This window comes from Hyperolius riggenbachi, chromosome 2 (assembly GCF_040937935.1).
Source record: "Hyperolius riggenbachi isolate aHypRig1 chromosome 2, aHypRig1.pri, whole genome shotgun sequence".
Lineage (NCBI taxonomy): Eukaryota > Metazoa > Chordata > Amphibia > Anura > Hyperoliidae > Hyperolius > Hyperolius riggenbachi.
Window position 1 is genome coordinate 129,898,400 of NC_090647.1, and position 25,991 is coordinate 129,924,390.

Here is a 25,991-nt window from a genome sequence, read left to right on the forward strand (position 1 = left end):
GAAGGCAAATTACACCAAGCATTGCTTATTAGTAGGAGGGCTTTTCAGTCTCTTTTACCGCCCTATACATTCCTAGTGGTTTGGGTCACCCCGAGCTGCTTGGTTACTCTGTTTTACAGTTATAGAGACATAATAATTTCAACTACATTTATGCCAAAGATAAACGATAATCCTCAGCGCTCTATATTGCGCTCCCGCACACTGTGTAGTCTTCAGACACCTTGTGCTCAATATTGGAGACAGTGACCATCACCAAAAAAACATATAGCAGGAGTCAGGGCTTAGTTCATACACGGGGGGGGGGGGGTACACTTTATTACAACAACTCAAAATCATTAAAATAAAACACAAACTCACATTGTGGGTCCATGCACACTGGACCCTTTTGCTTTAAAACGCATCAATACACTATTGCACAATAACCAGTTAAGTGCCAAGTGCTGAGAAAGTCACTAGACTGTAGTTCAGAGATTGCCAGTTCTCCTTCCTGACCAGGTTTCGGCCTTCCGCCATCATCAGACTACATTTACGCTGGAGAGACATTTGCACAGTATGTGCCTTTAAATTGGCTTAGCAGCTTTCCCTGCAGCCCTACACAAGCCTGGTACTACTTGGTCTCAGAGCACTTGCCATCTCACTGTCCACACACACAGTGCAATTGGGTACAGCGCACGTGCAATTTCAGAATGCTGAGGCCGTTATCACACTAGGACTTTTTCATTGTGTTGTGTTACCCTTTTTTACCTCAGGGTAGTTCTAAAGCAAAGTAAGTCTATGGGACACTTCATACCTCTGAGGCAGTGCGATGCACAGGATGTATCCCATCTGACACGAAAGCATCAGCACGTTATGTGTCAACATCCGCGGCGACGTGCATTTGCCGGAAGTCATGTAAGTCAGCCGCAGATATTGTAAACTTTCTTGTGTTGCGGTGTGCATGTGCGGAAGTGTATTTTTTTCACTACACTTCCTTGCAATTCATATTTCTGCCACAGGAAGTGTGCGCTGGAGAACCTCACATATAGTTTTGCTCAGGGGCGTAGCAATAGGGGGTGCAGAGGTAGCGACCGCATCGGGGCCCTTGGGCCAGAGGGGCCCCGAAGGACCCTCCCTCAACTACAGTATTAGCTCTCTATTGGTCCTGTGCTCATAATAATGACTTCTGTAGATGCTTTGAATAGTGGTAATCATTAACAAATTGTTCCCCTTTCCTTTCTTGCACCTCTGACACTGTATTTGCCATTGGCAGGATTGGTGCGCCATATCCATTGTTATGTATAGAGTGCTTGGGGGGGCCCCATTGTAAAACTTGCATCGGGGCCCACAGGTCTTTAGCTACGCCACTGGTTTTGCTTGCTACCAAAAATGACATTACCGTGCATTACCGCAGGAATCCCCAAAGCCTGTTCTTAGCGTTGCGGTGCAATCATCCGATCGCACCGCAACTAAAATGCAGGCGATCGTGTAGTAAGGAAGTAGAGGCCAAACACTGCTATAAAAAAATAAATAAATAAAGAACTGCAAAACATATGCAGCATTTTGGGGATACTTGCAGATTTCACAGGTTGCCACAAGCAGGGGCAAACCCAGGATTTTCAAGGGGAGGATTCCTGAAAGGTCGCCCTCAGCCACGTACAATACAGTATAATCATATGGTAGGACATCATGCTGGGTGCACATAATGCAATTTCCTGTCCGACTGACAGGATCTAACAATGATTTCCTAAATGTCCGATCTGCTCCTCGATCGACAATGGGATCAATCAGGAGCAGTTTGGGTACAAATAATGAGGACAGCCGAGAGTGGTAATGAAAAGGAAAGGGAAGCATTCACATAGCAGGGCACAGAGCTGTGCTTATATCAGACTCCATTAAGTTCCCCAGAGCTGCTCCATACTCTGTGCACACGCTGCTGCTCCATGCTCTGTACACACGCTGCTGCTCCATGCTCTGTAAACACACTGTTGCTCCATGCTCTGTACACACGCTGCTGCTCCATGCTCTGTACACATGCTGTTGCTCCATGCTCTGTACACACGCTGTTGCTCCATGCTCTGTACACACGCTGCAGCTCCATGCTCTGTACACACGCTGCCGCTCCATGCTCTGTACACACGCTGCCGCTCCATGCTCTGTACACACGCTGCTGCTCCATGCTCTGTACACACGCTGCAGCTCCATGCTCTGTACACACACTGCCGCTTCATGCTCTGTACACACGCTGCCGCTCCATGCTCTGTACACACGCTGCCGCTCCATGCTCTGTAAACACACTGTTGCTCCATACTCTGTACACACGCTGCCGCTCCATGCTCTGTACACACGCTGACGCTCCATGCTCTGTACACACGCTGACGCTCCATGCTCTGTACACACGCTGACGCTCCATGCTCTGTACACACGCTGACGCTCCATGCTCTGTACACACGCTGCCAGCTGAGAGTGGCAATGAAGGGGGAAGGGAAGCATTCACATAGCAGGGCACAGAGCTGTGCTTATATCAGACTCCATTAAGTTCCCCAGAGCTGCTCCATACTCTGTGCACACGCTGCTGCTCCATGCTCTGTACACACGCTGCTGCTCCATGCTCTGTAAACACACTGTTGCTCCATGCTCTGTACACACGCTGCTGCTCCATGCTCTGTACACACGCTGTTGCTCCATGCTCTGTACACACGCTGTTGCTCCATGCTCTGTACACACGCTGCAGCTCCATGCTCTGTACACACGCTGCCGCTCCATGCTCTGTACACACGCTGCCGCTCCATGCTCTGTACACACGCTGCTGCTCCATGCTCTGTACACACGCTGCAGCTCCATGCTCTGTACACACGCTGCCGCTTCATGCTCTGTACACACGCTGCCGCTCCATGCTCTGTACACACGCTGCCGCTCCATGCTCTGTAAACACGCTGTTGCTCCATGCTCTGTACACACGCTGCCGCTCCATGCTCTGTACACACGCTGACGCTCCATGCTCTGTACACACGCTGACGCTCCATGCTCTGTACACACGCTGACGCTCCATGCTCTGTACACACGCTGACGCTCCATGCTCTGTACACACGCTGACGCTCCATGCTCTGTACACACGCTGCCGCTCCATGCTCTGTACACAAGCTGCCGCTCCATGCTCTGTACACACGCTGCCGCTCCATGCTCTGTACACACGCTGCCGCTCCATGCTCTGTAAACATGCTGCCGCTTCATGCTCTGTAAAAAATAAATTAGGCTGGCAAAGATTGAAGCTGAAAATCAAATCGCTAGGGATATAAAATCTAACCCAAAGAAGTTTTACAAGTACATCAACTCTAAAAAAAGAAAAGTTGACTGTATTGGACTACTAAAGGATGAGGGTGGGTACTCAATGGTGATGATCAAGGTAAGGCAGAGTTATTAAATGCTTTCTTTGCTTCTGTCTTCACAAGGGAAACATCACTGTTGCAAATTACAGATGCTGAAGAGTCTCAATCTTCCAAGTGTAATATTAAATACTTAATGCAGGAAGAAGTGAAGGCAAGACTAAATAAATTAAAAATAGACAAGGCAGCTGGCCCGGATGGCATACATCCTTGGGTCCTAAGGGAATTAAGTTCCGTTATCGATAAACCCCCTTATCTTATCTTTTGTGACTCTCTTTCAACTGGCAGAGTTTCGGTATATTGGCTTACAGCCCACGTTTTCCCATTATTTAAGAAGGGCAAAAAATCAGATACGGGAAATTATAGACCTGTAAGCTTAACATCAGTTGTGTGCAAACTATTTGAGGGGTTACTAAGAGATACTATACAAGACTTCATAGTAAAAAATAGTCTTATTTCTCAGCATCAGCATGGGTTTACTAAAGACAGGTCCTGTTTGACTAACATGCTCAGCTTTTATGAGGTAGTGAACGATAATGTGGATATTGGGAATGCTGTAGATGTGATATACTTGGACTTTGCTAAGCCCTTCGACACTGTTCCCCACAAAAGTCTGGTGCAAAGTTGAGGATGCAAGGACTGGGGAAGAGTCTGTGTGCATGGATAGAGAACTGGCTAATGGACAGAAAACAAAGAGTTGTGGTCAATGGATCTTATTCAAAATGGGAGACTGTTAGCAGTGGGGTCCCACAGTGGTCAGTACTGGGTCCAGTGCTCTTCTATTTATTTATTAATGATCTAGTAGATGCAGTAGAAAGCAATGTTACTATTTTTGCAGATGATACATAATTGTGCAGAATCATCAACTCTCAGGAAGGTAGTGTCGTATTGCAACAGGATCTGGATAGGATGGCTATATGGGCACATGAAATGCAATGTTGAAAAATGTAAAGTCATGCATTTTGGTCGTACCAATGGTCTAGCACCATACAAAATAAATGGGATACAGTTGGGGACATCAAACATGGAGAAGGACTTAGAAGTACTCATCGACAACAAGTTAAATAATCGTACATCGACAACAAGTTAAATAATCGTACTCAATGCCAAGCTGCTGCAGCTAAAGCTAATAAAATTGTGGGATACATTAAAAGGAAAATAAAAACTTAAGATGCTAACATAATATTGCCCGTTTAACTCTCTAGTAAGGCCACATCTTGAATATGGAATTCAGTTCTGGGCACCACATTACAGGAAAGATATTGCAGTTTTAGAGCAGGTGCAGAGACGAGCAACAAAATTGATACGAGGGGTGGAAGGTCTCACTTACCAAGAAAGGTTAGATAAACTGGGTTTATTTAGTTTAGAGAAAAGACACCTTAGAGGGGATCTAATTAACATGTATAAATACATCAGAGGGCAATATAAAAGTTTGGCGAATGATCTTTTTGTCCCTAGGCCTTCTCAAAGGACTAGAGGACATGATCTGCGCATGGAGGAAAAACGTTTCAGCCATTTATTTAGGAAAAGGTTCTTTACAGTAAGAGTGATGAGGAATGCATTGCCACAGGGAGTACCGGTAGTTATGGCAAATTCTATACCTGCATTTAAAGGGGGCTTAGATGCTTTCCTTGCGTTGAAAGACATCCATGGCTATAATTACTAGGTAATGCCCAGTGATGTTGATCTAGGGATTTTATCTGATTGCCATCTGGAGTCGGGAAGGAATTTTTTTCCCTTTTGGGGCTAATTGGACCATGCCTTGTAAGGGTCTTTTGCCTTCCTCTCGATCAACAGGGATATGTGAGGAAGCAGGCTGGTGTTGTACTTTGTTTTCTGGTTGAACTTGATGAACGTATGTCTTTTTTCAACCCAAATAACTATGTAACTATGTAACTGCTGGCCATGTTTCGTACACACACTGCGGCTACATCTAAACTCAGCTGTAGCCAGGAAAGAAAGGGGGCAGTGCTGTTTGCTGCAGGATGCCTGCAGATATTCTGGTGTCTCAACTTGTGCCTGTCCCCAGACACTGCTCCAGTCCTGGTCTGAGGGGGGATTCTGGGCAGCTGTAATCCCCCCCCCTCCCCCCCCCCCCCCCCCCACCCTCCTTGCGTTTCCCTATTACAAGATACCCTGTACTTTATTTTCATGTTCTTCCAAATATCACATTGGCTTCAGCACTGCAGTAATCCACATGTGTGTAATAACGAGAGCAGCATTTGTGCAGTAAGAAGAAAACTGCACGCCTTGATTTACTTGAAACATTTAAATGAGCCTGAAATGTTCTCTCTTGACAGCCTGAAGCAGCAGAGACAATGCATGAATATGGAGAGAAGATGCGTTCTTGCAGCGCAGGTTTCATTGTACTGGCATTTTCAAATATGGGACAGGAAGGACAAGTCAGATCTGACTCCTCTGTATCTGGGAAAACGTGAGTTTAGAAGATGTATACCACTCTATGCAAGTATGAAAGTGTGTGCTACACCTGAAGGAATTGCAGGGATGCCATGTTCCAATAGCCAGTCTGTCTAAAATGTGTGTCTCTGCAGAAAAAGCGAAAAAAAATTATGATATAATGAATTGGTTGTGTAGTATGGATAATTACTAGAACATTAGTAGCAAAGAAAATATTCTCATATTTTTATTATTATTTATAATTATTATTATTTCAGTTATATAGTGTTTTTTTATAACATTGCATCATTCGCTAATATTTGCAGTTTATACACTACTCAGCATTTTAAATGATTTTACAGAGCAGGCCAGTCCACTGTAAAGGAATAGAAAATACAGTGACTGACAGTTGAGATAACAAGCTTCAGAAGACAGAGCTCTCTGCAACTTTGAAAGTCGTGCAGCTCAATGGCTCTTTTGCATAGATAACAACTGGAGTTTCTTAACTCTTCCTTTACTGGAAACAATATTAGGCTTATGTCTCTGCTCCTAATGTTTTATTTCTTACCTGTACTACACATACAAATCATTATATCATATTTTTTTTGCGCTTCAGTGTCTCTTTAAAATGTAGCAAAAATCATCATGTATGGGATTTAGCTGGGACCAGTACTAAGGAATACCTAAGTAGCTCATGGTGACCCAAACAGGAGATATTTGCAATAATACAGCTTTAGATGAGCAACTGTAGTTTCCCATGATGCATCACTCCTTAATATGCAAATCATCTCTTTATACCCCTGAAAGCAAGGCTGCACATTACAGAATTAGAGCACAGATGACACCCTGGGCTTTGTCACTGATATACATGGACAATGTTCTGTTAAATATGCCTCTCAATATAACTTTTTTTTTTTTTTACAAATGATAGCATAATAGATTTACTGCTTGCATAAACCTCCTAAAATCAATTACTGTAGGAAGCAATGGCTACAATTAACTGCAACAATAGAAAACAGACATCACAACAGCAGTCATGTTTTTGACATAATTGTGTTTATCTTTTTCTGACTAAATCTACAGCTGTCACAGATGATACTATTTAGTTATCAGCCAGGCCTTCCTGTGTGTTTGAAAGTGCATTGAGAGGGCAGAGATGCCAATTTATCTGTTTAATTACCGACGCATATGGATTACACAGGTTCTGTGGCTGATTAAATGCAGGTACGACAACGACTAAATCTAATTAACCGCAGAACCTCTATAACTTAAAATACGTCAGTGATTAAAGGAAGAGATGGCAGCTGTGAAAATGCACTATCAAATCTCCCTGCTGCAGACTTGGTATATAAATAAACTGGAAATGTTCTTATGTAATCTCAGCCACAAGGTATGGGAAGCCATGGAACTCTCGCTCCATTCTGTACTGACAAGCAGAACACGACATAAGATTTACAGAGAATGCACTGCATTATTTCAAGAGATCGAAGAAGGGCCAGTGGTGTAGCTAAGGAGCTATGGGCCCCAGTGCAAGTTTCACATTCTCCCCCCTCCCCCAGTACTCTATACATTAGAATACATATGGCGCATCAAAGCCTGCATAGGACCGTCAGTGTCAGAGGTGCAAGAAAAGGATGGAGAACCTGGTGGTAACATCTTTAGTTCTGATGCGACAGGCGCACGGTGGGGGCTCACCCGTATGACTTCACCCAAAGTTGCCATTTACCGGAGCCACCCGTTGGACTAAGAGCGAGCAGAAGAGGATGCCAGGGGACCTCGCAGGCTACGGGTGCTGGAGATAACCCCAGGTAAGTCAAAATTTCTGGGGGTTTCTACCGCTCAAGGCCTCTTTAAAAGGCCTACAAAGACGTCTAGTCAAATTTATGTTGGGGAGTAAATCAGCCAGACTAAATAGATGCAGCTTAACATTTCCCATGGAAAGAGGGGGATTTGGGATCGTGGAGATACTACCAGGCTGCTATTCTAGCAAGGATCGCAGACTGGTATTGTCATGAGCAAACTAAGGCTTCGGTTGGGATTGAAAATTATACTGTTGGTGTCCCGGTGAAGTGGCTCCCACGGGTAAGAACCTTAAAGCTTGATGAGAAGTTGAAGATCCCTCTTAATGTTAACCTGTTATTTAAAGCGGCTATTAGGGGTTTTGGTCGTATCTGCTCAGAGTCCGAGTGGTTATCAATTCCCGTTCCGCCTTCTTCCCTGACATGGAATGTTTTCCGCACAGGTCATTTGCTCTGTTTCTAAGGCAATGAGCTAGTGAAGACTGCCTCCTAATTTCAGACTTTGAGGTTCGTGACGTGGTTAACACGTTGGAGAGCATTAACTCCTCTGATCAGTATACCATGTCGGAATGGTCCTACATGCAATTGCGCAGCTATTTGCATCTGTTGGGTATACCTCAGAGGCACCTCCTTTCACACTTTTATAAGTGGCTATAGGCAGATACGTTAAAACCAGACTACCTCTTTAAAACAAGATGGGAGCAATGGCTTGGTAGAGAGTTCAGTGATGAAAAATTTCACAGGGTTTGTGAGCTGACTCAGAAAACATCTCTCAATGTTCTAACACATGAACAGAGCTTTAAATTACTTTTTGTCTGGTATCGGACCCCAACTAGACTGCACAACATTTCTAAATAATTTCCATAGACATGCTGGCGGTGTGGATCAGGAGTAGGGAACATCATGCACATCTGGTGGACTTGATGGACCTAAGCCAAATTTGGAGACAATTGAGGATTTTTGCTCAAGACATTACGGAGGGTAGGGGGTAATTTAGTTTAAAGCTGGAGGTCCTCTTATTACACATATCTCCTCTCTCTTTGACAATACAAGAAGTCCTTGTAATGATGGTTGAGTGACATATCCGATGGGTCATTGGAAATGGGTTGTACTGTGGCGGTGCCTGGCTCTTCTACTGACCACATATGCTATTGCTCCGTTGTTATTGCCTGATGAAGCGTGATCAAACCTGCGAAACGCGTTGCATATTTGGAGTTCATAAATAAAATATATTGACTGTCTTTACTACAGTCGTGTGTCTACTTGGAGGAGGTAAGTCCACCACTACCTCCTCTATTTACCAAGAATTTGGTTTTTTAAGCTCATTTAGCTTCCTTTTATCCTTTTGATGCCTCTGTTCTCCTTTATCTTTATGCAATTCACAATAAAAACAAAATTGTTTTAAAAAAAAAAGAATGCTGTCTGATTTATGCAATCATACAAACACACATATCTGTAGGTTACAGTCCTCCCAGGTTGGTACAGAAAACTTTTGTTCCAGTGAAAATCATGCAGTCAGCTGGCTATATTTAAAAAAAAAAAAAAAAGCTGTATGAAAAAAAACAAAATATGGGTAAATCAGATCCATGGCCTTAGATAGGTTATGAGGATGTCTGTACTAAGTAGCTTCCTGAAGTAATTGTTTGCTAGAACAGACTCCATTTTACAGCCGTCATCTCAGCAGGAATGCCTTGGTTTAGCTCCAGTGTTGGGGTGACTAATGGGGCTCAGGATACTTTTTTGCAGGATTAGAAAGGGGATTTTACACTAAGAGGGAAGACAACATTTCCTGACTTGGCCTTCCTATTACCTATCAAATCTGATTGTTATAACATGGCTGACTTAATACATGTGGTATCTAATAATTCCAAAAATCAGATATAGTTTGGCAAGGCACAATAAATGTGTCATATCTTGTTTATTAAGAACTTTAAACTAACCTACATACAAAAGGCAGTGAGTTCAGTGAGTTACTGTTCAACCTAACAGCTATTCTGTGTTGGATAAGTGTTCTCAGGAATAACAACAAAGACAACAACAACAAAACATTTGTAAAGTGCTTTTGTCCCATAGGACCCAAAACACATAAACTTGTCTCAGATCAGCACATAGATCAGTGTAGAGGGGAAAAAGTTATGTGATCATAAATGCCAGACTAAACAGGTGACTTTTCAGTTTTGATTTAAACCTGTCCAGGGTTGGAGTTGTCTTGATTGAGTGTGGCAAGGTGTTCCAAAGGGTAGGGGCAGCATGACAGAAAGCTCTGGCACCAAAGGTTTTTAGTTGGACTCTGGGGGCGGTCAAGTTATTAAAGCCTTTTGATCTGAGGTTGTGGGAGATGTGACGCAGTTGCAACAAATTTTTCAGGTATCCCGGGCCTAGGTGATGTAGGGATTTGAATGTTAGCATGCCAATTTTGAAAGGATTCTTCGTTTTATGAGAAACCTGTGTAATGAGCAAAGGATTATTGTTATATGGCAATGGCGGGGTTGGCTTATTAACAGATTTGTGGCAGCATTTTGGACTAGCTACAGATGGAGTAGGTCTTTATTTGGAAGGCCTGCACAAAGGGCATTGTAATAATAATAAGAAAGATGGGTTTAAAATACAAGGTCTGAAACATCTCCTATGCCCTGCCACTCAATTGGTACTTCATTGTTGGACTGATTTGCGTTATTGGATACAGTGTATTCTAGTACTACTGCCTCTCTATTGTACACAGATTCTCACTCTGTGCTGAAACTAGGTACAGTGGCTTGCAAAAGTATTCGGCCCCCTTGAAGTTTTCCACATTTTGTCACATTACTGCCACAAACATGAATCAATATTATTGGAATTCCACGTGACAGACCAATACAAAGTGGTGTACACATGAGAAGTGGAATGAAAATCATACATAATTCCAAACATTTTTAAAAAATAAATAACTGCAAAGTGGGGTGTGCATAATTATTCAGCCCCCTGAGTCAATACTTTGTAAAACCACCTTTTGCTGCAATTACAGCTGCCAGTCTTTTAGGGTATGTCTCTACCAGCTTTGCACATCTAGAGACTGAAATCCTTGCCCATTCTTCTTTGAAAAACAGCTCCAGCTCAGTCAGATTAGATGGACAGTGTTTGTGAACAGCAGTTTTCAGATCTTGCCACAGATTCTCGATTGGATTTAGATCTGGACTTTGACTGGGCCATTCTAACACATGAATATGTTTTGTTTTAAACCATTCCATTGTTGCCCTGGCTTTATGTTTAGGGTCGTTGTCCTGCTGGAAGGTGACCCTCTGCCCCAGTCTCAAGTCTTTTGCAGACTCCAAGAGGTTTTCTTCCAAGATTGCCCTGTATTTGGCTCCATCCATCTTCCCATCAACTCTGACCAGCTTCCTTGTCCCTGCTGAAGAGAAGCACAACCAGAGCATAATGCTGCCACCATCATATTTGACAGTGGGGATGGTGTGTTCAGAGTGATGTGCAGTGTTAGTTTTCCGCCACACATAGCGTTTTGCATTTTGGCCAAAAATTCCAGTTTGGTCTCATCTGACCAGAGCACCTTCTTCCACATGGTTGCTGTGTCCCCCACATGGCTTGTGGCAAACTGCAAATGGGATTTCTTATGCTTTTCTGTTAACAATGGCTTTCTTCTTGCCACTCTTCCATAAAGGCCAACTTTGTGCAGGGCATGACTTATAGTTGTCCTATGGACTGTGGACAGATTCCCCCACCTGAGCTGTAGATCTCTGCAGCTCGTCCAGAGTCACCATGGGCTTCTTGACTGCATTTCTGATCAGCGCTCTCCTTGTTCGGCCTGTGAGTTTAGGTGGACTGCCTTGTCTTGGTAGGTTTACAGTTGTGCCATACACCTTCCATTTCTGAATGATCGCTTGAACAGTGGTCCGTGGGATGTTCTAGGCTTTGGAAATCTTTTTGTAGCCTAAGCCTGCTTTAAATTTCTCAATAACTTTATCCCTGACCCGTCTGGTGTGTTCTTTGGACTTCATGGTGTTGTTTCTCCCAATATTCTCTTAGATAACCTCTCAGGCCGTCACAGAGCAGCTGCATTTGTACTGACATTAGATTACACACAGGTGCACTCTATTTAGTCATTAGCACTCATCAGGCAATGTCTATGGCCAACTGACTGCACTCAGACCAAAGGGGGCTGAATAATTACGCACACCCCACTTTGCAGTTATTGATTTGTAAAAAATGTTTGGAATCATGTATGAATTTCATTCCACTTCTCACGTGTACACCACTTTGCATTGGTCTTTCACATGGAATTCCAATAAAATTGATTCATGTTTGTGGCAGTAATGTGACAAAATGTGGAAAACTTCAAGGGGGCTGAATACTTTTGCAAGCCACTGTATCACTGCATACATTTTCTCTCTATTCCTATCAGGGTTATGGAGGGTAGAGCCTGACTTATAAAATCTGCCCTGGAGATCTGGAGTACTCTGCAAATGAAGCCTTGATAAGTAGAGGCTGTCACAGGAGCCCTTGTGGCTGACCGCACTTAGCCTTCTAAACGATGCCAGCGCACAGATCGTGCGAACTCTGGTCGCAGTCAATGCGCAGGAACCGTTAAGAATTAGCCGCAGACAACTCAGAAGGGAGCCTGTGAGACACGGGTGATTACAACGTCACCCACTGGTTCAGAGTAAACTGCCACCACCGCGGTTACTATGGGACCGTGGGGCCCACTAACTGACCGACTAATCCTGCGAATAAAACGGTTAAACACACGATATTCTGTCTAGCCAACAACAAACAAACAGTAGCGTATCTTCAGAGACCCGGGATCATTTCTGTGTGTGCTGATAAGCAGGGTAGCGAAACAGTGAATGACTTGGGGAAAGTCGTTTATTCACGCAATATAAATAATTAATATATACAGACAATTATGAAAATCAACAATTATTGAAACAGTAATAGCCAGTATGAAAAATAAAAGAAGGGAGAAAAATACTTAGTTCCTGGAAAGATGTCCTGTTTGTGGGAAAAATCAGAGTTCTGGTTTCCAATCAAGTTCAAGCAAAACGGTTTCAAGTTCTTAGAGTTCTTTGTTCAGATGGGCCAGCAAAATGGCCACCAGCCCTATGTCCTCTGGCTGGCAGCAGATTGTCATGAAGATGGTAAAGGGAGGAAGAGCTTCTCAGGCAGCTCATTCACTTTTAATGGAGATGAGCTCAGAGGCGGGCTTCCAGAGTCGGCCCCCTAGGCCGGACTATGGTAATCACACCTGGGCAGGGGCTTTAGCAAATCCATAATCCTGACAGGTTCCCTAGGCCGACCTGCGCGGCCGGCACACAGATAATAATTACATATTCTCGATCCCCAGAACCTACCGATTAATATGATATCAAACTTGGGCATGTTTGCATGCCCGGTTACAAAACGGTGGAATTCCCAGCGTTCTGGTTAGGCTAGGGGCCCAAATTTAATATCAAAACACTCACAAGCTCCGGACCAGCAGAATGATATAACTTTCACATTTCTCCGATGTATGGTACTTCTAAAACATGCATAAAGATCATAACTCTATGTTTCCCTATCCTGGCTGAATGGTTCCGCTAAGTCTGCCCCCTGCTGGGATTAGCTTCCTTGGCTCTGAAAAGACTCCTGGTTTGTTAATTAACATCTCCATGAGATCAGCTAAGTGTCACCTGGTTCCCAGAGCCAAAAGGGAAATTGTGCCTTCCACAGGGAATATGTCCCAGCTAATTAACAGCTTCCCCCCAGGCTGTCACTGTAGCTTAGGAACAGCTGGGGAATCTGTCTTAGCTGAGGGATACTGTCTGAAGCGCAATCGATGCAGGAATCGAGTGCGATCGTTCTTTACTTCACGGGCGGTGCCAGGACGCGCCTGCGTCCCCGCAACCGTCCGTGACAGCCCTCCCCCTTGTCCGCGGCTCAGCCACTCATCCGCAAGATGTGTGGCGGCGCCGCTAACCTGGCTGACGGGCCTCGAGTTGCCGGTACGGCGGGAAAACCTATTGGAGCCTGTGGCTCGGTTCCCCTGGACCGGTCGCGGTCTGCTACCCTCAGGGTTGACCCAACATGGACCGTTCTGGACAGGGCGTTTGCGCCACTGCAGTCGGACGTGGTGTCGGCCGGGACTGCTGACAACGGGCAGTGGGTTGGTTAGGTCAACAGCCAGCCCACGCAGGGTTCCCCTGCTAAGTGGCTGTGGACCTAAGGGAACCCCGCGGGAATCCCTGGACCTTCCCAGCTCCTGACAGACGGCACATGCCCTGCAGTAGTTTGCTACATCCCTGTTCATCCGGGGCCAATAAAACTGGTTCCGAATACCGGCGAGTGTCTTGCGGACCCCTGAGTGCCCTGTCAGAGGATTACCATGTGCGGATTTCAGCACATGTCCCCTGAACGCACTCGGGACCACAAGCCATTTGGTATTCGCGTGGGATCTACCTGTAGGGGGCTGTACAGACTCACTGTACAGTCTCCCACCTTCCCAGTACACCTTGAAAGCGGCCCCGTCTGCGAGGGGCTCAGCGGCTTGCTGCATGAGCACCTCCAGGCTTGGGTCACTTTGTAGTGCGGCTGAGAATACGGCGCTGTCAGTTCCAGCCAACTGGCTCATGTCACACGAGGCCAGCGGCTGAAAGGTCTCATCCCTGCGGTCAGAGGAGGGGGAGGAGGCCGGAACCCCCTCCACCTGTTCTGAGCTCGGGTTCCGAGCAGTGCAGCTGCGCGGTATGGCTAGCACAGGTACACTGTCAGAATGGCACATATTGGCATTACCTACATCATTGTCACAAGCATTTATAACAGTAACAGGAACATTTTCATCACAGACAGTTTGTACAGTAAACTCAGGTACAGTTACAGCATCATCACAACAGACAGTCTGTACATCAAACTCAGGTGCCTTTGAAGCAGGCACTATTGAACCGGGTACCCTTGAACTGGGCACATTTAACCCACCTCCCCCTGGTGCTCCCCCAAGTGTATAAAGTACCTGGTGGTGGGTGGAGAGTCCGTCTCCTTCCGTGAGCGACAAGGCGGTCGTGGCAGGTTCATAGTAGGACACAAGCTTGCCCAAATCAGTCCCTAGCAACACAGGGACTGGGAGATCCTTCATAACCCCAACAACCCTTTCGTGGACCCCTCCCACTCCCCAATCCAGCTTCACTCTGGCGTGGGCTATGTGGAAAAGGGTGCCCTCTACTCCAGTAAGGGCAAGGGATCGGCTGGAGCTGATGCTCTCCTTTGGCACAAGATGTGAGTGAACTAACGTGATGTCAGCGCCGGTGTCTCGAAATCCGGTGACAACTTTGCCGTTCACTCTAACAAGTTGCTGCTGGTCGGTTCGGTCGCGGATGTCCTTTCCGCGGGCAAACAGGACAAAATCGGATGATCCAGGCTGTGGTTCGCTGGCGGGCTGCCTCTGCTGTGGGTGAGGTGCAGGTGATGCAGATGATCCAGGTGCTGGTGGTGTCTGTCTCCGCTCCGGACAGTCGAATTTCATGTGTCCGGGCTGGCGGCAGTAGTGACAGGTGACCTCTCCAGGCGCTGCAGGCCTGGGTGCAGCAGCTGCGCTGGGTGGCCTCTGTGGCGGACGGCTCACAGGGGCAGGAGGGTCTGCCGAGGTATTGGGCTGACCTCCTCTCCAGCTGGATGGGACAGTTCTGCGGGGATCAGCCACCCGGGTAGTTGCAAAAGTCTCAGCAAGGTCTGCAGCGACAGTGGCTGAAGCCGGCCTGCGTTCTAACACAAACTGTCGTACATCAGCAGGGCAAATGTTCAGAAATTGTTCGAGGACTATCAAGTCCTCCAGGACGCCATAAGACCCTTTGGTGAGGCCTAGCGTCCACTGGCGGAGTGTGGTGAGCAAGCTGCTGACCACATCTCGGTACGAATCAGAAGACTTTTTCTGCCAGGCCCTGAACTTTTTCCGATAGGCTTCTGGCGTCAGCTGGTACTTAGTAATGATAGCGTCTTTTATAGCAGCATAATCATTATCCTTTTCCGCAGGCAATTCTGCGAAAGCATCAAGCGCTTTGTAGCGCAGCAAAGGTGTCAGATGTCTGGCCCACTGGTCTTGGGACAGACGATACTGACGGCATGCTTTTTCGAAAGATCGCAAAAACAAGTCAATGTCTGTGTCTTTCTCGATATTAGCAAATTTAAATTTTGCACTTACGGGGGCTGCAGCTCCTTCAGCAGGGAGGCTGGGCGGTGAACTCCGGCTGGCCTGTTGCACCTTTGCCATGTTGAGCTCATGCTGTCGTCTCTCCCGCGCCTCTGCGGCATCCCTCTCCGCGTGGCGTTCAGCAGCAGCAGCAGCAGCTTTGCGTTCTGCAGATTGGCGCTCCTCACGCATGTACTGCAGGTACTTGTCCAGGTCAGTCTCCATCAGCTTTTGTAATGCCTGCTGCATTACCGGGTCAGCACCCATGGACAGTCCAGTACTGGCCAGTTCCGGGCGAGTAATGTCAGAAACTCTGGGATTGGGGTCCATACTGACAGTCTCTGGCGTAACTGTTGCAACAGGGCCCGCAGGATGCTCAACCTCTGTACGCCTAAGATCTTCAGCCTCTGGTTCCCCTTGATTGTCAGATGGGCTGGTATCCACCTCAGCGGACACTCCCGGCTCCCGCAGTTGCTGGGCATCCCATCTGGACAAGTCTGCTATCAGGTCCCGTTTTGTCTTGCGGAGGATGCCAATGCCCCTCTCTTCGCAAAGATTTTCCAGGTCTGCTAGGCACATGTTCTGGTAGTTCCCGGACATTTCCATGCCAAATAAAATAAAACTTTGGGGAAGGGGTACTGGCTACACAGTCTCTCTGTATATATAAAAAATATATTGCCTTCCAGCTACACCAACGAATTAGTTCGTTTCTCGATAGCGCTAGCGCTATCGCAGATACTTTCAGCACAACACAGATCCCACCGCTGCCACCACTGTCACAGGAGCCCTTGTGGCTGACCGCACTTAGCCTTCTAAACGATGCCAGCGCACAGATCGTGCGAACTCTGGTCGCAGTCAATGCGCAGGAACCGTTAAGAATTAGCCGCGGACAACTCAGAAGGGAGCCTGTGAGACACGGGTGATTACAACGTCACCCACTGGTTCAGAGTAAACTGCCACCACCGCGGTTACTATGGGACCGTGGGGCCCACTAACTGACCGACTAATCCTGCGAATAAAACGGTTAAACACACGATATTCTGTCTAGCCAACAACAAACAAACAGTAGCGTATCTTCAGAGACCCGGGATCATTTCTGTGTGTGCTGATAAGCAGGGTAGCGAAACAGTGAATGACTTGGGGAAAGTCGTTTATTCACGCAATATAAATAATTAATATATACAGACAATTATGAAAATCAACAATTATTGAAACAGTAATAGCCAGTATGAAAAATAAAAGAAGGGAGAAAAATACTTAGTTCCTGGAAAGATGTCCTGTTTGTGGGAAAAATCAGAGTTCTGGTTTCCAATCAAGTTCAAGCAAAACGGTTTCAAGTTCTTAGAGTTCTTTGTTCAGATGGGCCAGCAAAATGGCCACCAGCCCTATGTCCTCTGGCTGGCAGCAGATTGTCATGAAGATGGTAAAGGGAGGAAGAGCTTCTCAGGCAGCTCATTCACTTTTAATGGAGATGAGCTCAGAGGCGGGCTTCCAGAGTCGGCCCCCTAGGCCGGACTATGGTAATCACACCTGGGCAGGGGCTTTAGCAAATCCATAATCCTGACAGGTTCCCTAGGCCGACCTGCGCGGCCGGCACACAGATAATAATTACATATTCTCGATCCCCAGAACCTACCGATTAATATGATATCAAACTTGGGCATGTTTGCATGCCCGGTTACAAAACGGTGGAATTCCCAGCGTTCTGGTTAGGCTAGGGGCCCAAATTTAATATCAAAACACTCACAAGCTCCGGACCAGCAGAATGATATAACTTTCACATTTCTCCGATGTATGGTACTTCTAAAACATGCATAAAGATCATAACTCTATGTTTCCCTATCCTGGCTGAATGGTTCCGCTAAGTCTGCCCCCTGCTGGGATTAGCTTCCTTGGCTCTGAAAAGACTCCTGGTTTGTTAATTAACATCTCCATGAGATCAGCTAAGTGTCACCTGGTTCCCAGAGCCAAAAGGGAAATTGTGCCTTCCACAGGGAATATGTCCCAGCTAATTAACAGCTTCCCCCCAGGCTGTCACTGTAGCTTAGGAACAGCTGGGGAATCTGTCTTAGCTGAGGGATACTGTCTGAAGCGCAATCGATGCAGGAATCGAGTGCGATCGTTCTTTACTTCACGGGCGGTGCCAGGACGCGCCTGCGTCCCCGCAACCGTCCGTGACAGAGGCTTAGAAGCGTTGGCACATTTTTCCCTGGGGTTTTATAAGTGGTCTGGTCTTCTTCACAATGTCTCTAATGCTACAAGAGACCAAGGTAAGGGGCTGCATTTGCCACTGGTCCCTTTCAGGTTATGACGCCCATCTAAACCCTCCACTGGAAACTGAGCCACTAGGAGGTAGAAAGATGACAAAGGAAGTGCATAATCTAGTGGCCAAAGCCTGCAGAATTCCAAGTACTGGGACAAAGAAAATCAAATTGAGTCAGAAGCCAGGAGATCAATAAGTCTTGGTCAGAGGATCAGAGGCCATCAGCCAGATGGTAAAAGTAATCTGATCTAGAGTCTGAAAACGTCAGCACTTGAACAGCTCTGTGTAACCACAGAAACGCTTATTTTTTAAATCAAAAACAATTACAAATGCATTTAATTAAGTACCATTTCCAATAAATGATCACTATTTGCAATGTTGTTCTATGAGCTGAGAGAATTGCTTTTGTCCACAAGTAATGTCATCTGTGTAAAAATCACAATTGTATGGACAATGTAATGTAAGAAAACACATTTTTTATTGAATGTTAAGCCAGACTCTTCTGTATTTCCCAATTAAGATATAGGTGTGATCTGTGCTGAAATCCAGAGACCAATTAGGTTTTGCCTTTCTGCCTAAGTAAAGTAAGACTGTGCTATAAAAGGACATTTATATAAGGTCCCCAGATTTATATTCAATTTACAGTAACTGAAAACAAGTTACATCTATCCAATGAGCAAACAAAGTGCAATAAAACATTGGAAAACATTAAATCTGTATGTGATGTTTTTACTGAGGTCTGTGTGCTCATTGAGAATATTTTTCACACGTGCCTGTTTAAAGGGTCACTGGAGCAGTGAATGTAGGGGAAACCTATTCACTGTTTGTACAAACAGCAATAAAAACTTGATTGTTTTCTTAGGTCTATACCACTCCAGTCAAATGTGAAGAGCAAATTTCCTCTTTAAAGGGGATCTGAATTCTTGCACAGAAGAAAAGGAGAACACAGAGAAATCCACCCTGCTTGAACAGCTTGTCTAATTCTTTTTTTCTCAGCAAGTAATGAGCTGGTGTAATCTGAGCTCCCAGCTGTCTGCCAACTGCCGAGTTGAAAGCTAATATGTATACACAGGATATTAACCATTTCTGTGCTCCTAGCAAACCGGGAAGTAACTACACTGCAGCACCTCTGAAGGAGCTCTATAAGCTGTAACAAGGAAATGTGTTTTGTAACGATTATTATGCTGTTGCTTATCTTTTAGAGCACAGAGGAAGTTCTGAGTTCAGATCCGTTTTAATGAAATGAATGCAAACAACACTTGAGCATTATGAGCCCATTGGTCCAATATAATCTTTTTACGCCTTCAAAAGGTTTGGAAGAAAGTTGTGGTAATCCTGTCCTATTGCTGTAATGGCGGCGTAGTGGTCAGCACATTCGCCTTAAAGCACTGGGTCCCCGGTTCACATCTCAGCCAGGGCACTATCTGCACGGTGTTTGTATGTTCTTTCCATGTCTGTGTGGGTTCCCTCCCTTATCCCCAAAAAAACATGCATATAAGTTAATTGGTTTCCCCCTAAATTGCCCCCTAGACTACGATACATGCACTACACGATAAATACATAGTCACATAACTATGGTAGGGATAAGAATCTAAACTCCTTTGAGGGACAGTCAATTGACAAGACAATATACTCTGTACAGCACTGCAGAAGATGTTAGCGCTATATAAATACTAAATAATAATAATATAAGGATATTCTGTTGCACTTCCATTGGTGGTAGAATTGTAAGCCTTTAGATTGTAAGCCTCTGGCAAGCCCTCCCCTCCTGGCTCCTAGTGTATCCAACTTGATCATGCATTGCCATATTTCCAGGGCCCATATGCAATTTTTCCCCGAGTTTTCTTCATCTTCTCTTTAATATAACTTTTCAGCACTTTGAAATTGAAAAAGTATCAAAAGGTACATGGAAAAAGTACTATCAAAATCATTTTGAGTATATTCTTGCTTGCTCATAGGTTGTGTCTATGTCATCCATTCATTCACAAAATTACTAAGTGAGTAAAATAAGAAACGGACAAAAGAAGTGTATCAGTTATTGCTACTGTTTGCAGTCTAAAGCCCCATCTACACCATACAATTTTTTTGTCAGTTTCGATTGATTCAATTCAATCCGACATGTCCAATCTGGATTCAATTAAATTTGCCATTGTTCTGCAATGGCAAATCGAATCGAATCCCAATCCGACATGTCGGATTAAATTGAATCGAATCGATGAATAGAATCGGACAAAAACGTATGGTGTAGATGGGGCTTTAGACCCAGATTCCATAAACGGTAGAGTATGGTGGAGCAGTTTATGGATAGGATGTGGTATACCAAATTTGAGGTAATGGGTGGTTTTGGTGCTACTGGTTTGGGCACCAGCAGTTGGCTAATTTACCTGCTTTTGCCGAAGGAAAGGGGATGTGGGACCCATGTCTGATGCTGCAATTGATTTGACTGTTTGGTGGGAGAGGGGAGGGCATTTTATCTTTCTGTTGAACTTGCGGGGGGATGGGGGACCAACAGGTAATTACTGCTTGTATAAGTTTTTAGCTTTCCTTTTGATTTACCTATTTTCTCATCATAATTCTCCAGTGCCTCATTACTCTCAAATATTACAGATTTAAAGGACACCTGAAGTGAGAGGAATATGGAGGCTGCCAAAGGTATTTCCTTTATATTAACCCTCCTGGCGGTATCCCCGAACGTAGTTCGGGGTAAGCCGCGCAGGAGGTTTTCTCAGGCCCTGCTGGGCCGATTTGCTTAATTTTTTTTTTTGCTGAACGCAGCTAGCACTTTGCTAGCTGCGTCAGCACACCGATCGCCGCCGGCCCGCGCTCGATCGCTGCTATCTGCTCTGCCGCGCCGCCCCCCCCCCCAGACGCCGTGCGCTGCCTGGCCAATCAGTGCCAGGCAGCGCTGAGGGGTGGATCAGGACTCCCAAAGACGTCGGTGATGTCATCCCGGGGGAAGCCCTCCAGGAAATCCCGTTCTTTGAACGGGATTTCCTGATCGGAGATCGCCGAAGGCGATCAAAGCGGGCGGGGGGATGCCGCTGAGCAGCAGCTATCATGTAGCAAGCCTTCGGCTCGCTACATGATTTAAAAAAAAAACAAAAAACTGCTGCGCTGCCTCCTGGCGGAAAACATTAGACCGCCAGGAGGGTTAAAGAGAAACTCCGACCTAGAATTGAACTTTATCCCAATCAGTAGCTGATACCCCCTTTTACATGAGAAATATAATGCTTTTCACAAACAGACCATCAGGGGACGCTGTATGACTGATTTTGTGCTGAAACCCCTCCCACAAGAAGCTCTGAGTACCGCGGTACTCTGGGCAAACTGCCACAATGTAACAATGTTCACAGACAGGAATTAGCTGTTTACAGCTATCTCTAACAGCCAAAACAGCTAGGAGCAGCTACATAACCTGCCCACAGTAAAAATGTCACCATGTAATAAATGTCAGAATGTAAATCGGGGAGAGGAAAGATTTTACAATGAGCAAACACTGACTAAATCATTTATACATAATTATGGTAAAAAATGAAGCACTTTTTTACTACATTATTTTCACTGGAGTTCCTCTTTAAGGCAGGGAACACAGTTGACTGTTTTCATACACGTTTTCTGCACAGAAAAACTGAGAACTCATGTTAATCAAAGGGCTAGTTCACACTTAAAGTGAACCTCCGGACTAAAAATCTACTCTGCAGCACTGAAAAGGCTTGGTGTTTCTTTAACAGTTTCACAGTATCAGAACTTTGTTTTTATTACCAAAGCATCATTTTTAGCTGCATTCTTAGCTAAGCTCCACCCATCAAAGAAAAAAAGCCCGGGCTTTTTTTCCCTGATGCTGTGCAGAGCATGATGGGATTTCCTATGTTGTTCACGTTGCCTAGCAACTGGGAGAGGTGTTCAGGACACAGGATAGTTGGAACTGTGTCTCATGCTCCCTGTCACCTCCTTTCAACCAAAAAGATGGCTGTCATCATGAAATCAAACATTTGCCTGTTCTTTTAAAACAGGGTGGGTAAGAGATTATATTACCGATCTATTTTAATTAACATAACTAATGTAACTTAATGACAGTATGTTTGTTTAGGCTGGAGTTCCTCTTTAATGTGTTTTTCTTGCACAGAAAAAAAAACTGACGCTCTGCATAATCATTCTGCACATTTTGTCAGTTTTCTTTATCAATGACATTAGCTGTTGTGAAAAAAACGTGTTTGTTTTTCTGCATAGAAACACACTTGGTGTGCAGAAAACGTATGCAGGAAAAGGCGAGATGAAAACTGTGACACGTGCGATCCCTGCCTTAGCTGTAGACCCTGAACAAGCAAGCAGATCAAATGTCTATGACACATCTGACAAGATTAGCTGCATGCTTATTTCAGGTGTGTGATTTAGACCCTAGTGACCAGAAAGATTAGCAGGATTTCCAGGCAACTGGTATTGTTTAAAAGGAAATAAATATGGCAGCCACCACTCTCATATGAATGAAAGCAATGAAACATTTGCAGTGATTATTATAACATGATAAAAGCCTGACAACCTATTAAATATCAGTAGATAGATACTGAGCTAGACATATAATGCATTTTAACTATTGAGGTAGACTGTACAAGAGAGAAGTTGTTAAAACTGGCCACAGAGATGCCAGCAGGATAATGGTTAAAGTGCAGAGAGTGTCATAAATAAAAGTAAGTAAACAGCACATTGAGATAAGGCTGAGGAATGTGTGAATGCCAGAGATGGGAATGAATGGGAGATCCTGTAACCTCCAGACCAAAAGCATCTGCTGCTATCTCAGGGGACTGAGACATGATCTGTGGTAGGGAGAGAGGGAAAAGTTCAGAGCTCACCTCTCAATAGCTTCTAATGTAGATATATGACAAAGACTGAGATGGCCAGGCAGCTGGATGATTGTTACTCCCTTAGACTCAGGAATGCTGTCAGCAGCACTGCGCCCTCCCTGTTGTTTGAAGATGGAGGGCGCCTGGGGCACGTGCCATGCCTGCACTATTCCAGATACGCGCCTGCGTTGCATACCTTTTAGAGCATAGAGGAGGTTCTGAGTTCAGGTCCATTTTAAAAGGAAATAAATATGGCAGCTACCATATTCCTGTCACTTCAGATATCCTTTAATAAACTATACAATTTTGGTTATAGTGTATAAAAAAATACCTTTATAAATACAGTATACAACTTACAATATAGAAGGCAAGTATGGCATTGTCAATGGACATCTTTGTCTAGTTTAAAACTCCATGACCTTCTATAAGTAAAAAGATACATCCTCCAAGACAAGCAGAAGTCACTGCACTTATTCATTAGATGCCCATCTCTTCTCATAGGTCTATTTCTCCCCCAGCAAGTAGCCCTGTAGTCAGGACCATTCAGATACAGTATCTGTATGTTATGTCAGGAAAACTCTACCCCAAATAGAGAAAGAGATTGCATTGGCTCCGTTTTCACAAAGTCCAATCACTGCATTATGGGATAGCTTCTAATAATTAACTTTCCTTTTAATTGCACAGCGAACACTCCTAATTACCTTCTAGTTCTTACAAGCGCTCTGATTAATCACAGTGAAAGTGATTCTTAAATTACTGAACAGGTAAAACAGAGGCTCCAGTGGTGCAGATTTATGCTATCATGACAGGGTTAAATATCTCTCCTTATTTCATCATTATTGTTATCATTATCCTTTATGTTGAAAAGCACAAACAGTTCTGCATAGACAATTTATAAGGAGGCTTGATTACAAACTTGAGACCAACAAACACAAAAGCATGGCCTAAAGCGGAAGAGGACTCTGATCTGTCGATCGCATATTCTACACATGCATGGTGGTATCTAGAAGCACCTTAACGCTGGAGATATATATACAGTATATAACCCAGATATGGTTCATGTAAGGCAATGCTTGTGTGTAAATTTATAGAACAGCTTTCACAGCTCTTGCAGGTGTAACCAAGCTCCAAGACAATATTCACAGCATGTTCAGGTTTAAAATAACTCCAACTCAATGCAGTTTGCACACAGCATTTGTAGGCTTAACAGAATCCCAGTAAAACATACATACCAATGGCAACTATGGGAATTTAATACCAGGAATTTCAGGAATGTTTTTGTATTTTAGTTTTTAATAGTGCTGAGAGGAGACACTTTTGGAGTTTTTACTTTTTGTTACCCTTTTGGAGTGATTTCCCTTCACACCCTGTTCCTGGGCCCTCCATGGAGATTTGTGAAGTGTGGTCTGGTGTTAGTTGTGGAGTAGAAACACACACATGGTTTGATGTCTACCTGAATCGACGTTTGTTGGTTTGATGTCTACGTTCCATTAAGCTTTTTGTCTGTAATATGAAAACTGATAGTCCCAGGGATCCATGGTTGTTATATCTGGGAGTAGAAGTAGAGGCAAGCTCCCACTTTCAACAAAATGATCTGCGTCAATAACCTCTGGTTGCAGCACAGCGAGGCCTTCAAAACTGCAGTATTAACAGGCAATGCTAGCAAGATGTATGATGCAATCAAGGAGGCCAGTGGCCTCCCCCAGAGGAACACAGCACCTTTCATGTCCACTGGTGGTGAGGTAATTGCAGACAAGCATCAATCACATCAGTCTGAAGGCTTTAAGAGACACTTAAGCGAAAAAAAAATTATGATATAATGAATGGGTTGTGTAGTACGGATACCGGTAATTACTAGAACATTTTACAGAGCAGGCTAGTGAACTTTTGACCTATCCTCTGCAAGAACAAAAACAATAGAGTGACTGACAGTTGAGGTAATAAGCTTCAGAAGACAGAGCTCTCTGCGACTTTGAAAGTCGTGGAGCTCAGTGAAGCTCTTTTGCATAGATAACAACTGGAGTTTCTTAACTCTTCCTGCACTGGAAACAATATTAGACTTAGGTCTCTGCTCCTCAAGTTTTATTTCTTAGCTGTACTACACATACAAATCATAATATCATATTTTTTTTTTGCTTCAGTGTCTCTTTTAGGTGCGTACACACTGTGACATCCAGTCTAACTTACTCCAGTTACCATCGGGAAATAGTCTCATCCGATGGCTTGAAAGACTGTGAGCAAGTTGACATTAATAAGACCAGTTGCTGGATCACAGATGATAATTTGACCAAGCGCGCCAGTCCCCTCTAATCTGCCACCGTTACCATTTGGGGAATAGTCTAATCCGATGGCTTGAAATACGGTGAACAGACTGACGCCAAAGATTGATCCCACTGTTGCCACCAATGTGACGAAATGCGGTCACCCTCCAATTTCTGTTCTTTTTGCCTCACTTAACCATTCAGCCTCAGACCCTGAGGGAATGCAGAAGGCATTTAGCACTGCAGGCAAAGTAACTTTTTGGATTGGTTGGTGAGTCCACACACAGTCCAATTTCAATTGTATTTACAATCGATACAAACTGTGATCTCATATAGAGACCAGGCCACTGAATTCAATTTGCAATTTAGTGTGCAAATGCGCAAAGTCTAACTCTAGCTTAATCCTGTAGAAAAAGGGTTAATCCAATAACCTTTCTAGAGATAGAGAAAATAACAATATTAATATCAAAACCGTTATCGTAACGTTTCTCTCAGGAGATGAGGAGTTCTTTGCGCAACTTTCAAAACAAGCACTTAGACAAACGATTTTTAATTGTTTATTTTAAAAAATAATGCATAAACTAAATATAGCAATTGAAACAAATCAATACAGTTAAAATAATAAGGATCAAAAGTGAAAATAACTGAGTATAATGTCTTGAGCAGTTTGTGTCAGATTACCGTGCCCTTTTCGATGGCAAGTCCAAAAAGGAAGATATAATTGTCCATTTATGGAAAGTTCTGTGGATAGAAGTCCATGGATATCAGCCACTCCTAACCGGTATATGGATGGCAAAAGGAGGACTCTCTTTCCCAGGCTGTGTCCAGTAGGTTTTAACCTTTTCACCGCTGAAGGGTGGGGATTGTAAGGTGAGATGGGCTGTGTCTGCCCCATGACCCTTTCTCCAGCCCTTTGTCA